This window comes from Phyllobates terribilis, unplaced genomic scaffold (genome assembly GCF_046119375.1).
Source record: "Phyllobates terribilis strain yellow unplaced genomic scaffold, ASM4611937v1 Scaffold_1__5_contigs__length_1240528914, whole genome shotgun sequence".
Taxonomy (NCBI): Eukaryota; Metazoa; Chordata; class Amphibia; order Anura; family Dendrobatidae; genus Phyllobates; species Phyllobates terribilis.
Window position 1 is genome coordinate 615240669 of NW_027362761.1, and position 21732 is coordinate 615262400.

The window sequence follows — 21732 nt, forward strand, 5'->3', positions numbered from 1 at the left end:
TTATGTAATGCAAGGGTAAATGCATATACTCTTATTCCCTATCCCCATTTCCACTATATGAGGTCTATCATTCGGTCTGGGGCGATTGTCTACAGCTCATGTATATAGGGAATGTTTGGGGACAGCATTTGTATCTAGGTCACCATGCGGAAGTTTGAAGGTATGAAGGTACCGGCGTAAGGTGTGCTAAGGTGCAGGTTCCTTCTGCCCCCGGGGGAAGCCATTTATAGGCCTGGTGACCACATACTAGATATAAATCCTTGGGCAATATGCAGGGTATGATGTCAGTGAGTCTCCCAAGACAACGTATACAAGTCAAAAGTCCTTATATCGGAGGTTTGGCACATCAAGTTCGGTTATTTTGGAAACCAACCTCATTCCTTCGGCATGACTTAGACTCAAAAGGGTAGTCAAATGGGTCAAATTGTTCACAAGTCAGGGCAGAATCAAAAGTCTCTTTGTGGAAAACAGCTATAGTTGAAAGCCTCATATGGGGTTGGGGTCAGTGCGAGATATGACATAGTATCAGCGGATATTGGGCTATGGGTGTGTTATGGAGACCCTCTTTGTCTTAAGGAGAACTTTGGAATAGACAGCAAAGGGTCTTCACATTGTCAGTGAGATTCAAATTAAGATACTTCATCGATGAAGGAAGAGAGACAGAATACATGCGACATGCATTGTCAGCAGGTAGAGTCTTCTGGTGTGGAAACAAAGACTCACTATATTTATTAGCTAGACAAAAAGCGGAACTTCATTGTTACATACAACAGAAAACCGAAATAGACTTATCAGTAGTAAACACATTTCCCTTGGCCTTCTTGTCAAGAACTTCACAGGAAACCAGTAGCTTAGTCAGACATTCCACAATGTAAATTTTAAACACTCAAACAGACTTCAGACATAGCAAAAATATAAATTGTTTTTTTTCTAAATTAATAATGATATCTAGATATTAAAAATTAACCATAACAATTCCTCTCTTTTTATTATTTTACAAAACAATTTATTCATCAGCTATTTCCCCATGCTATAAAAGCCTGGAGGGGACGAATCCCGTTCACGGACAAATATCTTGCTTGTAAATCTCACCATATATGTTTATAGAAGTGGTATTATATTTTGCAGTCCTGTGATGCTTAATCTTGCGTGTTTTCTTGCATAGTCTCTTAATAGCAAATATACTAATCCTGGCAACTATATACACTAGTAATATCAAAATTCCTATTTGTAGAATACCTTGTAGGATGCCCATTAGCCATCCACCTATACCCTTGAACCAATTGACAGGATTAAGAAATGAGAAAGTGTCGCTCCACCAGGAATCTTTGTTGACATGATGTTCTTGGAGCCGCGCATCCCTCATTTCTCTAACTATCTCTATCTTGGTCTTTACCTGGAAATTTCCTGCAGGGTCTATGTAGTGGCAACAGGTAGGGCCTATTATCTGACACATCCCGCCCTCTCTAGCAGTCAAGTAATCTAGCACTATGGTGTGTTGGTTACTTAAGTAAAACATTTCTTTCAAACTCACTGGAATAGCTAAATAAGGCATAGTATTGGAGGATATTGGACTGTGGGTGCATATCCAACAGTTCTTAGGACGGTCATTAGAGTTCATGTCTTGGAGTAAGACTTGGTGATGCTTTATCAGTTTGTTATCACAGTTCTCTTTAAGTACTTAATGGAGAGTTAGGGCAAGGGGTACGGTTGCTATCACCATAGTCCAAACAAACAGGGTCATCATCTTTGCTGCTGCTGCGGTTCAAAACCTTTTTACAATGGCTGGCGTGGAGCCAAGTGTCCTTGCCTTGAAGCTTGACAGAAGTGGCAGTGGTTAACAGCACTTGGAATGGTTCACTGTATCTGGGCTCCAGTGGTCTCCTCATATGTCTCTCTACCACGACCCAGTCTCCTGGTACCAAAGTGTGAGTGCCGCTGAGGGAATTGGGGTCTGGGATGGAGGAAAGAACACGGTTATGAGTAACAGTCAAATGTTTATGCAACTCCAGAACATATTCAGTGAGAGAACCATAGGAGACCTGCAGCTGCTGTGGGAAATACAACCCTGTCTTAGAGACACTACCAAACAGTATTTCATATGGGGACAGCTTCTCCCTCCCCCTTGGGGCGGTCCTCACTGAATACAATGTGTGTTTCTTCCATGCACTTTTAGATTTTTAGTTTCAAGGTACCATTGAGACGTTCCACCTTCCCACTACTTTGTGGATGATAGGGAACATGGAAAGCCTGTTCTATCCCAAGAGTGACCATGATTTGTTTAATTAGTTCCCCAGTAAAGTGGGTTCCTCTGTAACTTTCTATAGTTTCGGGCCCCACATATCTACAAACCACCTCACTGATCAATTTTTTAGCAGTAGTTTTTGTGTTTGCTTTAGTCGCCGCCCAAGCATTTGGCCACCCAGAGAAAAGGTCAATGCATACCAGGGCGTATTCATAAATACCCACCTTAGGTAGCTGTATGTAGTCCACCTGCAGTCTCTGAAATGGGTAATCTGGTTTTGATGTGCATTTTCGTGGAATTCGAATAGGCCTACCAGGGTTATGTTTTGCACAAACTAGACATTCTTGAACATACTTTGCAGCTGTATTCGGGAACTCTGGGGCACACCAGTTTTGTAGCAACACTGCACACATAACACCCTTTGAATTATGCACCGGAGAATGTGCAAGGGCAGCCATCATGGGGAACAGGCAGCGTGGAAGGCAAATACGTTTGTTTACCTGCCATACCCCTGACTGTACGGAGCCCGCTTTGACCCATGCATTCTGCTCGTGTGGGGGAGCCTGGGTCTGGAAGACCTGCAGTAGTTCGAGGTCCACGGCCACTGGGACCGGTGCAGGGGATGTCTCCTTATTTGAAAGGGGCTTCCTGCACTCCCTGACTGAGTCTCCTGGGGTTTCCGCACTTGCAATAGCCAGTATCTCTGTCAGAGGTAAACGTGCTGCTTCCTTAGCCGCCTGGTCGGCCAAAGCATTCCCTACTGCAAGGGGAGTTTGTTCCCGAGTGTGTGCTGACACTTTGACTATGGCTGCCCTTCGGGGAAGGATGAGTCCTGTGAGTAGCTGCTCTACCGCTTGTGCATTCCTCATAGGTTTGCCAGCAGAGGTCAAGAAATGACGGCTTCACCAAATGGCGCCAAAGTCATGTGCAACACCATAAGCATATTGCGAGTCAGAAAATACATTAATTTCTTTACCTTTTCCCAGATTACACGCTGCAGCGAGTGCTTTAAGCTCTGCCTCTTGCACAGAGCAGCTGGAGGGGAGTGGTTCTTGTGTCACTGCCTTACCATTGTGGTCTACTGCATACCCGATCAGCAGAGGGGTTAGTGAGTGGTACATCAGTAATATTTGCCAAGCCCTTTATTTCAGCTTCCATCAATGCTTGACAATCATGTTCATGTGCCATATCAAATTGAGCTTCCTCATCTGCTAATTTGAAAAACAGGGGCAAATCTTGGCTCATGGTCCCTCCCTCTTCCCCATCCTGATACTTTCCTCCCTTTCCTAAATCCACTGGAAGTAGTGTAGCTGGATTTATAACATTACAGCTTTTGATAATTATATGGGGAGGTGTAAGGAGTGAGACTTCATATTTTGTCAACCTTGATGCTGGGAGGTGAAGGGTCTGAGCCTGTTGAAGTATTTCAGATACAGCATGAGGAACTTGAAGTGTGAGGGGGCTTCCTAACACTATGTCCTCTGTCTTTTTAACAAGTTCTGAAGCAGCTGCCACAGCTCTAACACAAGTAGGAGAACCCATAATGACTGGATCTAGGGTTACAGAGTAATACCCTGGAGGGCGCTGCCTACCACCATGTTCTTGGGTAAGGACACCAGACGCATGTCCAGCCTGTTCGTGGCAGTACAATGTAAAAGACTTGTCATAAGTAAGGGGTCACTGCTAGTGTTGAGCGAGCACTAAAATGCTCGGGTGCTGGAAGCTCAGGCCGAGCTCACCGTGATACTCGGGTGCTCGACACGAGCAACGAGCCCAATGTTAGTCTATGGGAGACCCGAGCATTTTTGCGGCGGCACCCCCGGCAGTCTGTAGAAAGTCTAAAAAGTGCCCAAAACGATAGTCACAGTGCTCAAAAGACATGGGGACACCATGGGGATCGCCCCAGGAAGCATTTCTGACACCCAGGTCACTGCTGTCAACAACGTGGTCAGAGGTATTAAGCCACTTTTACGGGCTCACAATAAAACGTTCAAAAATGAAACTGAAACGGTTTTCCTGTGAAATATGTTAAGGAATTTCTTTTCCAGGGTAAAGACTTGTGTATAAGGTAAAATAAATAACCAAAAACAAAAATACTCCTCCACACCTTGGGTTATGTTCACAAGTAGCATTTTTTATGCGTTTTTGCACTTTTGTATTGCTTTCAACCGTGACAAATGCATTCACCGGGAAATGTCATTTTAACATTTTACAACCTTATCTGGCCATGTGCTGTGTGACACATGCATACAATGCTGAAAAGACATGGGAACAGCATGGGGAAGACCCCTGGAAGCATCTCTGACACCCTGGTCACTGCCTAAAAGTGTGCCCATCAGAAGTGATCCTTGCCGCATCAGAAGATGCAGACTTGCAACTATCCCCGTTCAAGTCATTGTCCCAGGGCAGTGCTCAATTGTACCTCCCCCATTCCTTGCAATGCAAGCGCAAATATGCAGCCAACCACCCACCCACCCGCAGGCTGCAATATCATACTGCTAGCTTGCACTTGAAATGGGGCCTTTTAGTTTGGAGGAGGCCGAAGCTGGCCACTACCTCATGGCTGCTTCGGCAGCAAGGTATCCATACTCAGTCCCCAGCCGCCCGGCGGCCGGGTGTCCACGCTCGGTCCCCAGCCGCCAGGGGGCGGCCGGGTGTCCATACTCGGTCCCCAGCCGCCCCGCGGCCGGGTGTCCACACTCGGTCCCCAGCCACCAGGGGGCGGCCGGGTGTCCATAAATGGTCCCCAGCCGCCCCTATTTCTCCTGTGACCTTCCCCCACACTTTTCTTAGCCTGGCCTGCTTAGCGGCCTGGTATCCATACTCAGTCCCCAGCCGCCCAGCGGCCGGGTGTCCATACTCGGTCCCCAGCCACTCCTATTTGTCCCTGTGTGCCTTATACATAAGATTAAGCGCGCATACCAAAACATTACCTGTGCCCTCCCCAGTGCATTTAGTGGGAAGGCAGCCTATTCCGCTGTAGTGTGTGCATGCCAACCCCCCCGTTCATGGCACATGCTTAGATGCCTCCCGCCCTGCACCTGTCGTTGCAGACTTGCAACTATCCCCGTTCAAGTCCTTGTCCCAGGGCAGTGTTCAATTGTACCTCTCCCATTCCCTGCAATGCAAGCGCAAGTACAGTGCTGGCCAAAAGTATTGGCACCCCTGCAATTCTGTCAGATAATACTCAGTTTCTTCCTGAAAATGATTGCAATCACAAATTCTTTGGTTTTATTATCTTCATTTAATTTGCTTGCAAGGAAAAAACACAAAAGAGAATGAAGCAAAAATCAAATCATTGATCATTTCACACAAAACTCCAAAAATGGGCCAGACAAAAGTATTGGCACCCTCAGCCTAATACTTGGTTGCACAACCTTTAGCCAAAATAACTGCGAACAACCGCTTCCGGTAACCATCAATGAGTTTCTTACAATGGTCTGCTGGAATTATAGACCATTCTTCTTTGGCAAACTGCTCCAGGTCCCTGATATTTGAAGGGTGCCTTCTCCAAACTGCCATTTTGAGATCTCTCCACAGGTGTTCTATGGGATTCAGGTCTGGACTCATTGCTGGCCACCTTAGAAGTCTCCAGTGCTTTCTCTCAAACCATTTTATAGTGCTTTTGGAAGAATGTGTTTTGGGTCATTGTCCTGCTGGAAGACCCATGACCTCTGAGGGAGACCCAGCTTTCTCACACTGGGCCCTATGTTATGCTGCAAAATTTGTTGGTAGTCTTCAGACTTCATAATGCCATGCACACGGTCAAGCAGTCCAGTGCCAGAGGCAGCAAAGCAACCCCAAAACATCAGGGAACCTCCGCCATGTTTGACTGTAGGGACCGTGATCTTTTCTTTGAATGCCTCATTTTTTTTTCCCTGTACACTCTATGTTGATGCTTTTTCCCAAAAAGCTCTACTTTTGTCTCATCTGACCAGAGAACATTCTTCCAAAACGTTTTAGGCTTTCTCGGGTAAGTTTTGGCAAACTCCAGCGTGGCTTTTTTATGTCTCGGGGTAAGAAGTGGGGTCTTCCTGGGCATCCTATCATACAGTCCCTTTTCATTCAGACGCCGACAGATAGCACGGGTTGACACTGTTGTACCCTCGGACTGAAGGGCAGCTTGAACTTGTTTGGATGTTAGTCGAGGTTCTTTATCCACCATCCGCACAATCTTGCGTTGAAATCTCTCGTCAATTTTTCTTTTCCGTCCACATCTAGGGAGGTTAGCCACAGTGCCATGGGCTTTAAACTTCTTGATGACACTACGCACGGAAGACACAGGAACATTCAGGTCTTTGGAGATGGACTTGTAGCCTTGAGATTGCTCATGCTTCCTCACAATTTGGTTTCTCAAGTCCTCAGACAGTTCTTTGGTCTTCTTTCTTTTCTCCATGCTCAATGTGGTACACACAAGGACACAGGACAGAGGTTGAGTCAACTTTAATCCATGTTAACTGGCTGCAAGTGTGATTTAGTTATTGCCAACACCTGTTAGGTGCCACAGGTAAGTTACAGGTGCTGTTAATTACACGAATTAGAGAAGCATCACATGATTTTTCAAACAGTGCCAAGACTTTTGCCCACCCCCTCTTTTAGGTTTGGTGTGGAATTGAAGACAAATTAAATGAAGATAATAATACCAAAGAATTTGTGATTGCAATCATTTTCAGGAAGAAACTGAGTATAATCTGACAGAATTGCAGGGGTGCCAATACTTTTGGCCACCACTGGATGCAGCCTGCCACCCACCCACCCCCAGGCTGCAACACCATACTGCTTGCTTGCTTGCACTTGAAATTGGGCCTTTTAGGCATGTGGAGGCGGAATCTGGCCACCACGTCATGGCTGCGTCGGCAGCCTGGTATCCATACTCAGCCCCCAGCCGCCCCGCAGCCGGGTGCCCACACATGGTCCCCAGCCGCCTGGGGGCAGTCGGGTGTCCATAAACGGTCCCCAGCCGCCCCTATTTCTCCTGTGACCTTCCCCCACACTTTACTTAGCCAGGCCTGCTTTAGGGCAGCATTGGACGAGCCCACCAGAGAACCAGACTCCTGAAACAAAGCTTCAGGTGATGAATGATGGATGAGGTGGTGGCAAAGGAGAAAGAGCAGGAGGAACAGGGACCATTCACATCACTATCAGGCCAGTCAACCACACATGTGTTGTAGGATATGTTTCTGTACCAAAAGGAGCGGTTCAGCTACACAGTTATAAGGCATACAGTGAGTGCAATGCCTACCAAAAATTTCGAGGCACTCCAATGCCCCTTGGAAGTGACATGGAGGTCAGAGGGCCTTAATTAAACCGTTTTTTTCCATTTATAGCAACTGGGTCTCCTGTACACTGTTGGCCTAAGCAGTGAATGGAAGGCTTTCCAAAAATTATGAGGAACTGCAATGCCCCTTGAAACAGACGTGGATTACAGCGTACTAAAAACCTTCTAACCATTATTGGGGAGTGGGTCTCCCTTAGTTTTCGCCTTTGCATTGAAAAGCAAAAGCTGACTAAAATTAGGAGGAAATGCAATGCCCGTTGGAAGAGTCGTGGAGGTTAGAGGTAATTAAAAACAACATTTCAATGCCCCTTGGAAGAGCTGTGGAGTTCAGAGTGGTTTAACAAGATGGTTTTAATGCCCCTTGGAAGAGTGGTGGAGGTTGCAGTGGAATAAAAAGACAATATCAATGCCCCGAGGAAGAGACGTGGAGGTCACAGTAGCTTAACAAGACGGTTTTAATGCCCCTTGGAAGAGCTGTGGAGGTCACAGTAGCTTAACAAGACTGTTTTAATGCCCCTTGGAAGAGCTGTGGAGGTCACAGTAGCTTAACAAGACTGTTTTAATGCCCCTTGGAAGAGACGTGGAGGTTGCAGTAGCTTAACAAGACGGTTTTAATGCCCCTTGGAAAAGTGTTGGAGGTCGCAGTAGCTTAACAAGACGGTTTTAATGCCCCTTGGAAGAGCTGTGGAGTTGAGAGAGGTTTAACAAGACGGTTTTAATGCCCCTTACAAGAGCCAAGCAGTACAGCATATTACAAACATTATTCCCATTATTGGGGAGTGGGTCTCCCATAGTCTTTGCTTATGCCTTCCAAGCAAAAGCTGCCAAAAATTAGGACGGAGGAACTTGCAATGCCACTTACAATAGCCATACAGTACAGCATCTTAAAAACATTATTCCCATTATTGGGGAGTGGGTCTCCCATAGTCTTTGCTTATGCCTTCCAAGCAAAAGCTGCCAAAAATAAGGACGGAGAAACTTACAATGCTGGCAACACGGACCACGGTCACCCTGGTGGTATAGTGGTGGTGGAGGCTGATGATAAGGAGAAGAGCATAAAACAGCCGAAATGAGGAAGCGTATACCCATGTGTGGGTGTGAAGCATGTGAATACACCTCCCAAAATAACACAGTAGATTTGACTTTATGTTACTCTGCTGTCATTTGGTGGTGATGAGAAGTCTGGCCCAATCCAGCCCTTGTTCATTATGATAAGGGTCAGCTTGTCAGCATTGTCAGTTGACAGGCGAGTGCGCTTATCAGTTATAATTCCACCAGCGGCACTAAAACCACGCTCCGATAACACACTAGCGGCAGGGCAGGCCAGGACCTCCAAGGCGTACAGAGCGAGTTCATTCCAAGTGTCCAGCTTGGATACCCAATAATTAAAAGGCACAGAGGAATCACAGAGGACGCTGGTACGGTCGGCAAGGTACTCCCTCACCATCTTTTGAAACTTTCCACTCCTTGTGAGAGTACCCCGCGCCTCAGGGCCTGTCTGAAGGGAGGGTCTGAGAAAACTCTCCCAGAATGTTGACAGTGTTCTCCTGCCTCTGGTGGATTGGAGTTGCGTCTCTCTCGCCTGTACGCCTTGGTTGGGCAACGAACTGTGACCTCTGCTGCTAGCGTGTTCAGATGGGAATTTTTTTAACAGTTCTGCAGCAAGGGCCTACTGGTACTGCCCCGTTTTTGTAGACCTCTCCACCTCAGGAATAAGAGAGTGAAAGTTCTCCTTGTAGCGGGGGTCTACAAGTGTCACCAACCAGTAATGACTGTCAGCCAACATTTTGACAACACGAGGGTCACGGTTAAGGCAGCGTAACATAAAGTCAGCCATGCGTGCCAGACTGGTAACGGGCAAGATTTCCGTGTCCTCACCAAGATGACGACTGACCATGCTCTCCTCCTCCTCCCCCCTGTCCTCAGGCCACCCACGCTGAACCAACTGTATGACAGTTGTACAGGTACTACCGTCTACAGCGCATGATACCAGCTCCTGTTCTTCCTCCTCCTCCTCCTCTCCCTCATTGTCCCCCAATGCATGTTGGGATGAGATGAGGCTGGGCTGTGTGTAATCGACCGCTACGGCTTCTTGATCCATCTCATCATACTCTGGCTGCAATGCCTCCTCTTTAATTCTCTGCAGAGAGCGTTGCAAAAGACAGACCAGTGGAATGCTGACGCTAATGATGGCATCATCGCAACTCACCATCTGGGTGGACTCCTCAAAGTTTGTCAAGATGGTACATATGTCAGACATCCAGGTCCACTCCTGAGGTCTTATGTGTGGAGTCTGACCTGAATATCGATGGCCTTGTTGCAGCTTGTACTCCACAACTGCTCTCTTCTGCTCACAAATCCTTTGCAACATGTGGAGGGTAGAGTTCCAACGTGTGGGGACATCACACACCAGTCGGTGTGACGGAATGCCTCAAAAGCTGCTGCAACACAGAAAGGGCGGTGGAAGCTGTAGCCGACTTGCGAAAATGAGCTGACAGGCGGCGTACTTTGACGAGCAGATCTGGCAACTCGGGGTACGATTTAAGAAACCGCTGAACCACGAGGTTAAGCACATGAGCCAAGCATGGTACGTGTGTGATCTCGCCTCAGAGCCGCCACCAGGTTACGGCCATTGTCACACACGACCATGCCTGGATGTAGGTTCAGCGGTCTCAGCCACAGATCTGCCTGCTCTTTCACAGCTGTCCACAACTCACAAGCAGTGTGAGGTTTATCACCTAAGCTTATGAGTTTCAGCACAGCCTGTTGCTGCTTGGTGGAGGCAGTACTACAGTGCTTCCAGCTTGTAACTGATGTGGTGATATCTGAGATGGAGGCTGAACATGAGGAGGAGGATGATGCGCAGGAACTGTACACTGTGGGGGCAACTCTGACTCACATAGGGCCCGCAATCCTCGGTGTGGGGAGGATGTGTTCCGTCACAAGGTCCGACTGGGTCCCGGCTTCCACTATGTTTACCCAGTGTGCCGTCAGGGAGATGTACCGTCCCAGGCCACAAGCACTTGTCCATGTGTCCGTTGTCAGGTGGACTCTCCCAGTAACTGCGTTGTTGAGGGCACGGAAGATGTTTTGGGACACGTGCTTGTGTAGTGCGGGGATGGCACACCGGGCAAAATAGTGTTGGCTGGGGACCGAGTACCGAGGGACGGTCACCGCCATAAGGTTGAGGAAGGATTCCGTCTCCACCAGCCTAAAAGGCAGTATTTCCAACGCAAGCAGTCGGGAAATGTGCGAATTTAGGACTGTGGCTTGTGGGGCGTTGGCTGCGAATTTGCACTTTCGTTCAAAGGTCTGGGATATGGACAATTGAACGCTGTGGTGGGACGTGGATGCTGTTTCTTGAGAAACTGCCATAACAAGTGAAGACTGAGAGGAGGGGGCATCTTTGCATGCAGTATGGACAGGGGATTGCCTTGCACACACAACAGGGGGTTCTATTGCACGCACAACAGCGGAAGAAGCAGTGGTGACACCCGCTGACACTGGTCGTGGACCCTGGGGTTCACCCCACAAAGTTGGGTGCTTTGCTGCCATGTGCCTGATCATGCTGGTGGTGGTCAGGCTGGTAGTTTTGTCACCCCTGCTGATGCTGTCATGGCAGGTGGTACAAATCGCCTTTTTGGGGTTATCAGCAGAGTCTTTAAAAAAATTCCAGACTCTGGAAGACCTACAGGTTGTACTGGCAACGTCCCTCGTGTTGGTGTTACGGGGAACTGTTGCCTGCCTTCTGTGTGCGGCCACCACACTGCTTCTTCCTGCCTGTTGGGGTACTCTGCCTCCCTCACCCTGTGTGCTGCTGGCCTCGCTCTGCATGTCCTCCTGCCACGTTGGGTCAGTTACTAGATCATCCACCACCTCCTCCTCTTCCACTTGTGCACCACGATCCTCCTCCTCACTTCCTGGCAATTGTGTCCGTCATCGTTCACCTCTTGTGACAAATTGCCAGCGTCGACTTCCTGTGGCCGTGGCAGTTCAAATATTTGGGCATCGCTATATGGGATCTCCTCTTCCACCACTTCAAGCGGAGCAGGCGAGGGGCACAAATCTGGAAATGGACCAGTGAACAGCACTTCAGAGTGTCCAAGTGTGGCATCAGTTGCTGTCTGACGACACTCGGCATGATGGGAGGAAGGAGCATCAGGGTGAGGAGGAGTATGCGGTCGACACTCACGACTACTAAGATTTGACCGTGTTGAAGACAGACCGGAGGTGGTGGTGCCCAGGTACCTGGAAGTATTATCTGCTATCCAATTAATAACCTGTTCACACTGATCAGTTCGCAATACTGGTGTTGTTCTGTGCTTCCCTAGTAATTCGGTCAAGAACTGGGAGTGAGAAGATGTGGCTGTTGGTTGTGGCACATTTTCACCTTGGCCACGGCCACGGCCACGGCCACGGCCCCGTCCTCTGCACGCACCATCACCAGAACGTCCATTGTAAATGAAGTAAAATAGCTTACAATCGCACTATCAATGGAAAAAGGGTAATATAAAGTAGATTAGAACCGTGGAAGAGGAAAACCACAGTTCTATTTCTCTGGCCTACACCCGACTCTTTTAAACAATTTGAACAATCAGGGAGAAACTATTACAGTTTTTCTTTACGGAAAAAATACCAAAAGCTGAATAATAGATATTTTTTAGCGTGGGAAGGCAAAACCACAGTTATTGTTTACTGGGGTATACCAGACAATTTTAAATAGATATATTTGCGGCTGAACAGTGAGTGACACACTCAAACTGTTTTTTTTTAGGTAAAAATGGCCCAAAAGTGGATACTACAGAAGTTTGACCCGTGGAACTGCAAAACCACACTTCTATTTCTCTGGCCTACACCAGACTCTTTTAAACAGATATATTTGTGTCTGAACAATCAGAAGACACTATTACTGTTTTTCTTTACGGCAAAAAATGGCAAAAGCAGGATAATACAGAGATTTGACCCCTGGAACTGCAAAACCACACTTCTATTTCTCTGGCCTACACCAGACTCTTTTAAACAGATATATTTGTGTCTGAACTGTCACAGACACACTTTTTTTTTACATTTTTTTTAGGGGGGGGGGGGGGGGGACACCAAAAGGTTAATAAGATGGGTATTTGTACAGTGTGAAGGAGGGAAAAAAAAAAAAAGAGGATTTAGAGGATTAAAAAAAAGTTTTTTTCCTGGCCCCCAAAACCTGCAGCTAAGTCCAGCAATTTCAGCAACAGGAGCAGCACACAGGACTGTAATGCAGCGTTTGCTGGTATAACCACTGCGTCTCCTATACAGCCTGCCTGCCTGATATCTGGGATGGATATTAGTCCTGATAAGGACTGTTTGTTTGATTTTGCAGGCTTTAGAGACCCTACACTACCTATTTCGCACTATACATCTCACCTTAGCTCAGCAGCACTTTCCCTACACTGATCCTGGCCGTCTGTGTCCAAGATGGCGGCGCGCGGTTTTAAATACTCGAGGTGACGCTGTGCGGCCAGCCAATCAATGTAATGTCCACAACCAACATGGCTGCGGCATTACAGTGACTGGCTGGCAATCCCTGCATGTTCATTGGCTCTGTAAAGAGCGCCAAACATGCAGGGCGGAGACCCGAGCTCCCGCCCGAGTAACCCGGAAATGCTCGGTGCTCGCCGAACATCCCAAGTAGCGTGATGCTCGGGCGAGTACCGAGCAGTGTCAAGCATGCTCGCTCAACACTAGTCACTGCCTTTCTGTAGAATGACAGAAACTAGATCATCGCATGTGGCCCGATATGCCTCCTGAACACCCTGGAGGCGCATTCTAAATGTTAAGGGTTTTTTTCTGGGAGCTGGGTAGCGAGGGCAATAAGTTCACTGGGGGACCAAGACCGATATGTTTCTACTGGCCATATTTGGGGGGGATCGTGTACCTGAACATTATCAACCATCCTAGGAGGTTGAAACTGTACATGACTAGTGGTCCTCATAGGGAACAGAGGCACCCTGGGTGTTGTCCCTGGGTGTGAAGACCCACAGGACCTGCAACAATTAACTCCAGGGGGATTCTGATGACCACAATGTCTGCAAGTCCATCCCATTGACCCAGCATAAGGCGGGGGTGCTGAAGGGGGTCCAGAATTTAAATCAGGTACAGAGACTACAGGGGTCTGAGAGTTTTTCAAACTATCATAGATTACATAGACAGTTCCATGCCTGGTTTCCTCTGATTTATGTTCACTCATTGAGAGACGTTTTGCTACTTCTAACCACATCCTAGCCTGCTCTAGTTTGTTTTTGTCTTTCAACCATCCTTCCCAATTGCAGATATATTTCTCCCATTCCTTTGCTTCCAAATTTCCCCACTTTCCCATAACAAATTTCCTCAATATTATTTCTCATCCCTCTACTGCTTCTTTCCCTTTCAGTCTTTCCACTATCAAACATGCTGGAACTGGGGCCTCGCCGTTTAGGTTAGTCAATTCCTTACTGTTGCCAGTCCCCATGACTGCAACCACTGTGCCACCGCAGAACTCTCTTCAGCACACCTAGAGCCTCTCAGACTCTAAATTTGATCCCGTCCCAGTCTCCTCTGATCCTCGAAAGACGGATCTGATCCTGTCCCAGTCTCCTCTGAGCCTCGGAAGACAGATCTTTAAGGAAGTACTAACACAGATTTTCCAGCCCTGTGAGCTAGGGAGATTCTTACACACAACCAAACAAATAACAATACCAAGCCTACTGCTCCACCTACTATTCCAATTATTTCTGCATGATCATATAACATTTCCCAGTTCAGAGGTTTTCCTTCTACACCTTGTAAAGGCGCTGCGTGACAATTATATCTGCAATAAGTGTTACTTTTTATACTATATGTTTCCCAGTCTGGGTATACAAGCTAAGCAAGAACTTCAACTACTATGATTTTTCCTCTCTTGAGCTTACACAAAACAGAACACAGACACTGAGGACAACGATTCTGATTCATCAAAAACAACTTAATAATACATCAATCATTCAAAGCACATTGCACAATCGCTTATATTAATCCCCCTACTGTATTCGGGCTACAAACTGCATTCAATTACCCCTTTCTTGAGGGTGCCCTTATCAATTTACAGGGGAATTCAATACCCTCAGAGTACTATCTTACCGTGAAGGATTCCTCTGTTATAGGCAATCACACTTCCCTGATCCTCTTACGGACCGATTTTCCTCTCCACCACATGTGAAGGAACACACCTAACGGGATCCCTTATCAAGCAGAGACCGTAGTCCCTTATTGGTCAATCAAAAATCATTCAGTCCCACATTCAAGGATCCTCATAGTTTACAATATTATACCAGACATTTATGACGTAGACAAAACAAACAACATAAAACAATCCTCCGACTCCTGAAATATACAGAAGAAATGCGGAGGTGCCTAATCCCGACACGCTGGGCAAGGTTGATATTTTGCACACGCCCGGACTGGCTGGCGTGTGCGTGATTAGTGATCCCACTGTACCAAGAACCAGGGAGTGCCTGGAGGTGCGTGACTAAGTATCAACCCGATCCGATCAAGGTCGCACGGCGTCTCAGTTGACTCCGTGCACCAAGGAGGAACCGAGCAGAGGGACCAGGTACTACTCCTAAGTCAGACCCCGGACACGGCTGTTGACCCACACCGAGAAATGCAGGAACAGGCAGGCTAGGCTGGCTCACAGACAGGTGGGTATTGGCAGGCATGACTGGTATGCAGACAGGTGGGTACTGGTAAGCACGGCTGGTATGCAGACAGGGGGGTGCTGGCAAGCACGGCTGGAGTGCAGACAGGGGGGTACTGACAGGCACGGCTGGCGTGCAGACAGGGGGGTACTAGCAGGTTGGAGCGTAGGCTGGATAGGGTCCAGTACAGACTGGGATAAGGAACAGAGCCGCAGATGCGGTAGACAAGCAGAGCAGAGCGAAACCGCAGGTGCGGTGGCCAAGGCAGAGCAGAGCGAAACCGCCGGAGCGGTGGACAAGGCAGAGCAGAGAGGAACTGCCGGAGCGGTGGACAAGGCAGAAACGCTGGTGCGGTGAGCAAGCAGAGCGAAACCGCAGATGCGGTGAACAAGGCAGACCTGAGAGAAACTGCTGGAGCGGTGGGCAAGGCAGAGCAGAGAGGTACCGCCGGAGCGGTGAGCAAGGCAGAGCAGAGAGGAACCGCCGGAGCGGTGGGCAAGGCAGAACTGCTGGTGCGGTGAGCAAGCAGAGCGAAATCGCAGATGCGGTGAACAAGGCAGGCCAGAGAGGAACCGCTGGAGTGGTGGGCAAGGCAGAGCAGAGAGGTACCGCCGGAGCGGTGAGCAAGGCAGAGCAGAGCAGAACCGCCGGAGCGGTGAACAAGGCAGAGCAGAGGGGAACCGCTGGAGCGGTGAGCAAGCAGTGCGAAACCACAGGTGCGGTGGACAAGGCAGAGCAGAGAGGAACCGCCGGAGCGGTGGGCAAGGCAGAACCGCTGGTGCGGTGAGCAAGCAGAGCGAAACTGCAGATGGGGTGAACAAGGCAGACCAGAGAGGAACCGCTGGAGCGGTGGGCAAGGCAGAGCAGAGAGGTACCGCCGGAGCGGTGAGCAAGGCAGAGCAGAAAGGAACCGCCGGAGCGGTGGGCAAGGCAGAACCGCTGGTGCGGTGAGCAAGCAGAGCGAAACCGCAGATGCGGTGAACAAGGCAGACCAGAGAGGAACCGCTGGAGCGGTGGGCAAGGCAGAGCAGAGAGGTACCGCCGGAGCGGTGAGCAAGGCAGAGCAGAGAGGTACCGCCGGAGCGGTGAACAAGGCAGAGCAGAGGGGAACCGCTGGAGCGGTGAGCAAGCAGAGCGAAACCGCAGGTGCAGTGGACAAGGCAGAGCAGAGAGGAACCGCCGGAGCGGTGAACAAGGCAGAGCAGAGAGGAACCGCCGGAGCGGTGGGCAAGGCAGAACCGCTGGTGCGGTGAGCAAGCAGAGCGAAACCGCAGATGCGGTGAACAAGGCAAAGCAGAGAGGAACCGCCAGAGCGCTGGACAAGGCAGACCAGAGAGGAACCGCCGGAGCGGTGAGCAAAGCAGAGCAGAACAGGGCGGAAGGTGCAGGCAGAGAGGACAGGGCTCTGTTCACATGGAACAGACTGGAAGGGAAAAGCAGAACCAGATACACACAAGGTACTTTCAATGAAGTAGCGAGTGGACTCTAAACTCACAAACAGAAGTACAGAGACAACGAGTTGGAGTTAGGGACAGGTTCATACACTGCAGGAAAAGGGAATGTACGGACATAGAGACAAACAGGTAATGAGCTAGGACACTGTTCAGACAGAGACTGAACCAGGAACAAGGTAAAGGAACGAGCCTGGGAACTCAGCCCCCAGGGTGGCAGAAACAGACAAGAAGTCACAGGTAACAGGTCTGGGCATGCAGCACCCAGAAATGGCGGAAACAAACAAGAAGTCACAGGTAACAGGTCTGGGAATGCAGCCCCCAGAAATGGCGGAAAAAGACAAGAGGTAGAACTGGACCTGGCAACTTCAGAGTCAAAAGAGCACACTGAATGTTAGTGTTGCTCAGGCCCCTCCAACAGGGTGGAGTGGGTTTAAATATCCAGTGACTCACAGCAATAGGCTGGGGACACATTAGGAGTGTGCCCACAGCAGCTATAAGAATCAGGAAGTAACCGGGCCGCCGCCCTAAGCAATCAGACCAGAGGCATGCATACAGTATGAACAGGAGCACGGCTTGCAGACTGGACTGAAGGGTAAGATTGCGATCTTGCATAGTCGGAGGTGGTGCACAATGCAAGCACGCCGCCAGGGATGTTACAGTTGGTTACTCGTCACTTCATTCAATTATCATTCAACCGTCAATTATACATCTAAAAACCACATTGAAACATATAAGACAACAAAATCAATCACAGGCAAGGGTTCAAAAAAATGATTGTCTTGTTAGGACCACCAATTACCCGTCCTGGAGCCCTCTAGGTAGCACTGAATTATTAGTAATACAGGGGATTACATACTGTGGATTTTATTCAATGATTCCCAGAGAGATCCCTGTTGACGGGTCCAGAGGAGGTCGGTTATGACAATCCCAGGTTTCAGGCACCATGTACTGTTATGGAGACCCTCTTTGGTTTAAGGAGAACTTTGGTTTAGACAGCAAAGGGTCTTCACATTGCCAGTGAGATTCAAATTAAGATACTTCATCGATGAAGGAAGAGAGACAGAATACATGTGACATGCATTGTCAGCAGGTAGAGTCTTCTGGTGTGGCAACAAAGACTCACCATATTTATTAGCTAGACAAAAAGCGGAACTTCATTGTTACATACAACTAAACAGAAAACCGAAATAGACATCAGTAACAAACACATTTCCCTTAGCCTTCTTGTCAAGGACTTCACGGGAAACCAGTATCTTAGTCAGACATTCCACAATGTAAATCTTAAACACTCAAGCAGACTTCAGACATAGCAAAAATATAAATTGATTTTTCTAAATTAATGATATCTAGATATTAAAAATTAACCATAACAAAACCATCTCAAATTTTGCTTTAAACTTTGGTCACGGCCCAAGCTTCAGGCAACCAAGGAACAAGATCGATGCATACCAGGACGTATTCATAAGTACCCACCTTAGGTAGCTGTATGTAGTCCTCCTGCAGTCTCTGAAACGGGTAATCTGGTTTTGGTGCATTTTGTGGGACTCGAGTAAGTCTACCGGGGTTATGTTTCCCACAAACTAGACATGCAGTGGGTACGGAAAGTATTCAGACCTCTTTAAATTTTTCACTCTTTGTTTCATTGCAGCCATTTGGTAAATTCTAAAAAGTTCATTTTTTTCTCATTAAAGTGCACTCTGCACCCCATCTTGACTGAAAAAGAACAGAAATGTAGAAATTTTTGCAAATTTATTAAAAAAGAAAAACTGAAATATCACATGGTCATAAGTAAGGTAAGTATAATGTTTATTTTATTCTTTTTTTTACAGGTTCTAGGGTACCCGGGTTTGGAGGAGAGTTTCCTCTTCTCCAGACCCGGGTACCATCTGCACATTGAATCGCTTAATATCCGCATGTGCAGATGCAGTGATGCGGATATTATGCGATTCAATGCAAGTCAATGGCGGCAATTACGCTGCGTGTCCGCAAAATTAATGGACATGCTGCTTATTTTTCCGCAATGATAATCCACAGCGGAAACTTCCGCATCATGTGCACAGCACATGCGGATTATCATTGGGGACCATGGGGCACGTATTACCAAGCGTTTTCGCTGCGGAAATTCTGTGGCAAAAAACGCTTGAAAAACGCATAGTGGGCACGCAGCCTTATAGGAACAGCGGCTCCATCAGCTGAGGTGGCAGCACCGGCCCCGGGGGAGTGACCACAGTATGAGGCTGTGTGCCCACTATGCGTTTTTCAAGCGTTTTTGCCGCGGAATTTCCGCAGCGAAAACGCTTGGTAATACGTGCCCCATGGTCCCCAATGATAATCCGCATGTGCTGTGCACATGATGCAGAAGTTTCCGCTGTGGATTATCATTGCGGAAAAATAAGCAGCATGTCCATTAATTTTGCGGACATGCAGCGTAATTGCCGCCATTGACTTGCATTGAATCGCATAATATCCGTGTCAGCACATTTACACACACGGATATTATGCGTTTCAATGTGCGGATGGTACCCGGGTCTGGAGAAGGAGTCGCTCATCCAGACCCGGGTACCCTAGTACCTGTAAAAAAAAGAATTTAAAATAAAAAATAAAGATTATACTCACCTTCCGATGGCCCCCGGCCTCCTCAGAGATGATAGTGTGTTGGGCGGCTCGCGGTGGTGTGAGGACCTGACGTCGGCGGTCGCGTGACCTGTCACATGACTCAATGACATCATCGCAGGTCCTTCACACCACGAGACATCGGGGAGACCGGACACATCGGAGGAGACCGGGGGCTATAGGAAGGTGAGTATAATCTTTATTTTTTACCATTCGTATTCTTTTTTTAACTATTACTTGGTCACACTATATAAATCCAAGCCGTTTGCATGGATATACAGTATATAGTATGACCAAGTTGTCAAGCACTTTCCAAGTGATGCTAAAATCGCTTGATAACCTGCATGCGGATATGCATGTGAAGAACGCTTCTACCTGGCGGGAAAAACGCATGTACAATCCGCATGTACGATCCGCATGCACAATCCGCAAGTACAATCCGCAAGTACAATCCGCATGTACGATCCGCACGCACAATCCGCAAGTACAATCCACGTGTACGATCCGCACGCACAATCCGCACGCACAATCCGCACGCACAATCCGCGTGTACAATCCACGTGTACGATCCGCACGCATTATTCCTGCCAGGGTGAAGTGGAGAAAATCTGCAGCATTTCTGCATGGTGGGCACTAGGCCTGAGGCTCCGCCGCCCTCCTCACCATCATCTCTCTGGGCAGCAGCTCTAGTATCCACTGTGCGGCCTCATGTGTTACCATGGTGACGGCGGCCTCACTGCAGAGCAGAGGAGTCACGTGATGGATGAGCCGATATCAGTGTACAGCAACTGGCTGATACCAGAGAGAACAAGACGTCACCAAGGAGACAGAGCAGACCTGCTGCACGGTGTAGAAGGACCTGTGATGACGTCACCGTCATGTGATCAGTGCAGGAGGGGGCGGAGCTCAGGAGAGAACAGGTGAAGGACCTAGAATCATGCGGAGATCACATGGTACTATCGTCTTCACAGGAACTCCACCTCATCTCTCCTGAGCCCCGCCCCCTGATCACATGCTGGTGACGTCACCACAGGTCCTTCACCACTTCTCTCCTGAGCTCCGCCCCCTGATCACATGGCAATGACGTCACCACAGCTCCTTCACCACTTCTCTCCTGAGCTCCGCCCCCTGATCACATGGCAGTGACGTCACCACAGGTCCTTCAGCACTTCTCTCCTGAGCTCCGCCCCCTGATCACATGGCGGTGACGTCACCACAGGTCCTCCCGCTCTCAGTGCAGCAGCTCCGTCCTGGTTGTGCGCAGCTCTTGCTCTCTGGTATCAGCCAGCAGCAGGTTTCCGCTTCCCGCCATTCCGGTGAGATTACAGGGAGGGTTTGTGGTGAATCTGTGAGAGGAGAGTGTGGGGTGAGATCAGAGCTGTTCCTGTGGAGGCTCCTGCTCCATGTGACTGCGGCTCCTCAGTGTTGTATGGGGGATGTGCAGCGGCTCCTCCTCACCTCACCGCCCCCGCTGGAGGTGGAGTTACCACGGTGACCGTCCCCCGCTGGAAGTGTAGTTACCATGGTGACCGTCCCCCGCTGGAGGTGGAGTTACCACGGTGACCGTCCCCCGCTGGAGGTGGAGTTACCACGGTGACCGTCCCCCGCTGGAGGTGGAGTTACCACGGTGACCGCCCCCCGCTGGAGGTGGAGTTACCACGGTGACCGTCCCCCGCTGGAGGTGGAGTTACCACGGTGACCGTCCCCCGCTGGAGGTGGAGTTACCACGGTGACCGTCCCCCGCTGGAGGTGGAGTTACCACGGTGACCGTCGCCCGCTGAAGGTGGAGTTACCACGGTGACCGTCCCCCGCTGGAGGTGGAGTTACCACGGTGACCGTCCCCCGCTGGAGGTGGAGTTACCACGGTGACCGTCCCCCGCTGGAGGTGGAGTTACCACGGTGACCGTCCCCCGCTGGAGGTGGAGTTACCACGGTGACCGTCCCCCGCTGGAGGTGGAGTTACCACGGTGACCGTCCCCCGCTGGAGGTGGAGTTACCACGGTGACCGTCCCCCGCTGGAGGTGGAGTTACCACGGTGACCGTCCCCCGCTGGAGGTGGAGTTACCACGGTGACCGTCCCCGCTGGAGGTGGAGTTACCACGGTGACCGTCCCCCGCTGGAGGTGGAGTTACCACGGTGACCGTCCCCCGCTGGAGGTGGAGTTACCACGGTGACCGTCCCCCGCTGGAGGTGGAGTTACCACGGTGACCGTCGCCCGCTGAAGGTGGAGTTACCACGGTGACCGTCCCCCGCTGGAGGTGGAGTTACCACGGTGACCGTCCCCCGCTGGAGGTGGAGTTACCACGGTGACCGTCCCCCGCTGGAGGTGGAGTTACCACGGTGACCGTCCCCCGCTGGAGGTGGAGTTACCACGGTGACCGTCCCCCGCTGGAGGTGGAGTTACCACGGTGACCGTCCCCCGCTGGAGGTGGAGTTACCACGGTGACCGTCCCC

General features: G+C 49.4%; 1 long non-coding RNA gene across 1 annotated transcript; it reads right to left on the reverse strand.

Annotated features, from left to right (window-relative positions):
- Positions 1-819: 819 nt before the first annotated feature.
- On the reverse strand, positions 820-20046 carry LOC141272828 (uncharacterized). Its single transcript, XR_012322033.1, has 3 exons — positions 19942-20046; positions 18139-18378; positions 820-1954 (listed from the first exon to the last, which is right to left on the reverse strand). It is a non-coding gene; the product is annotated as an uncharacterized lncRNA (long non-coding RNA).
- Positions 20047-21732: the final 1686 nt, after the last annotated feature.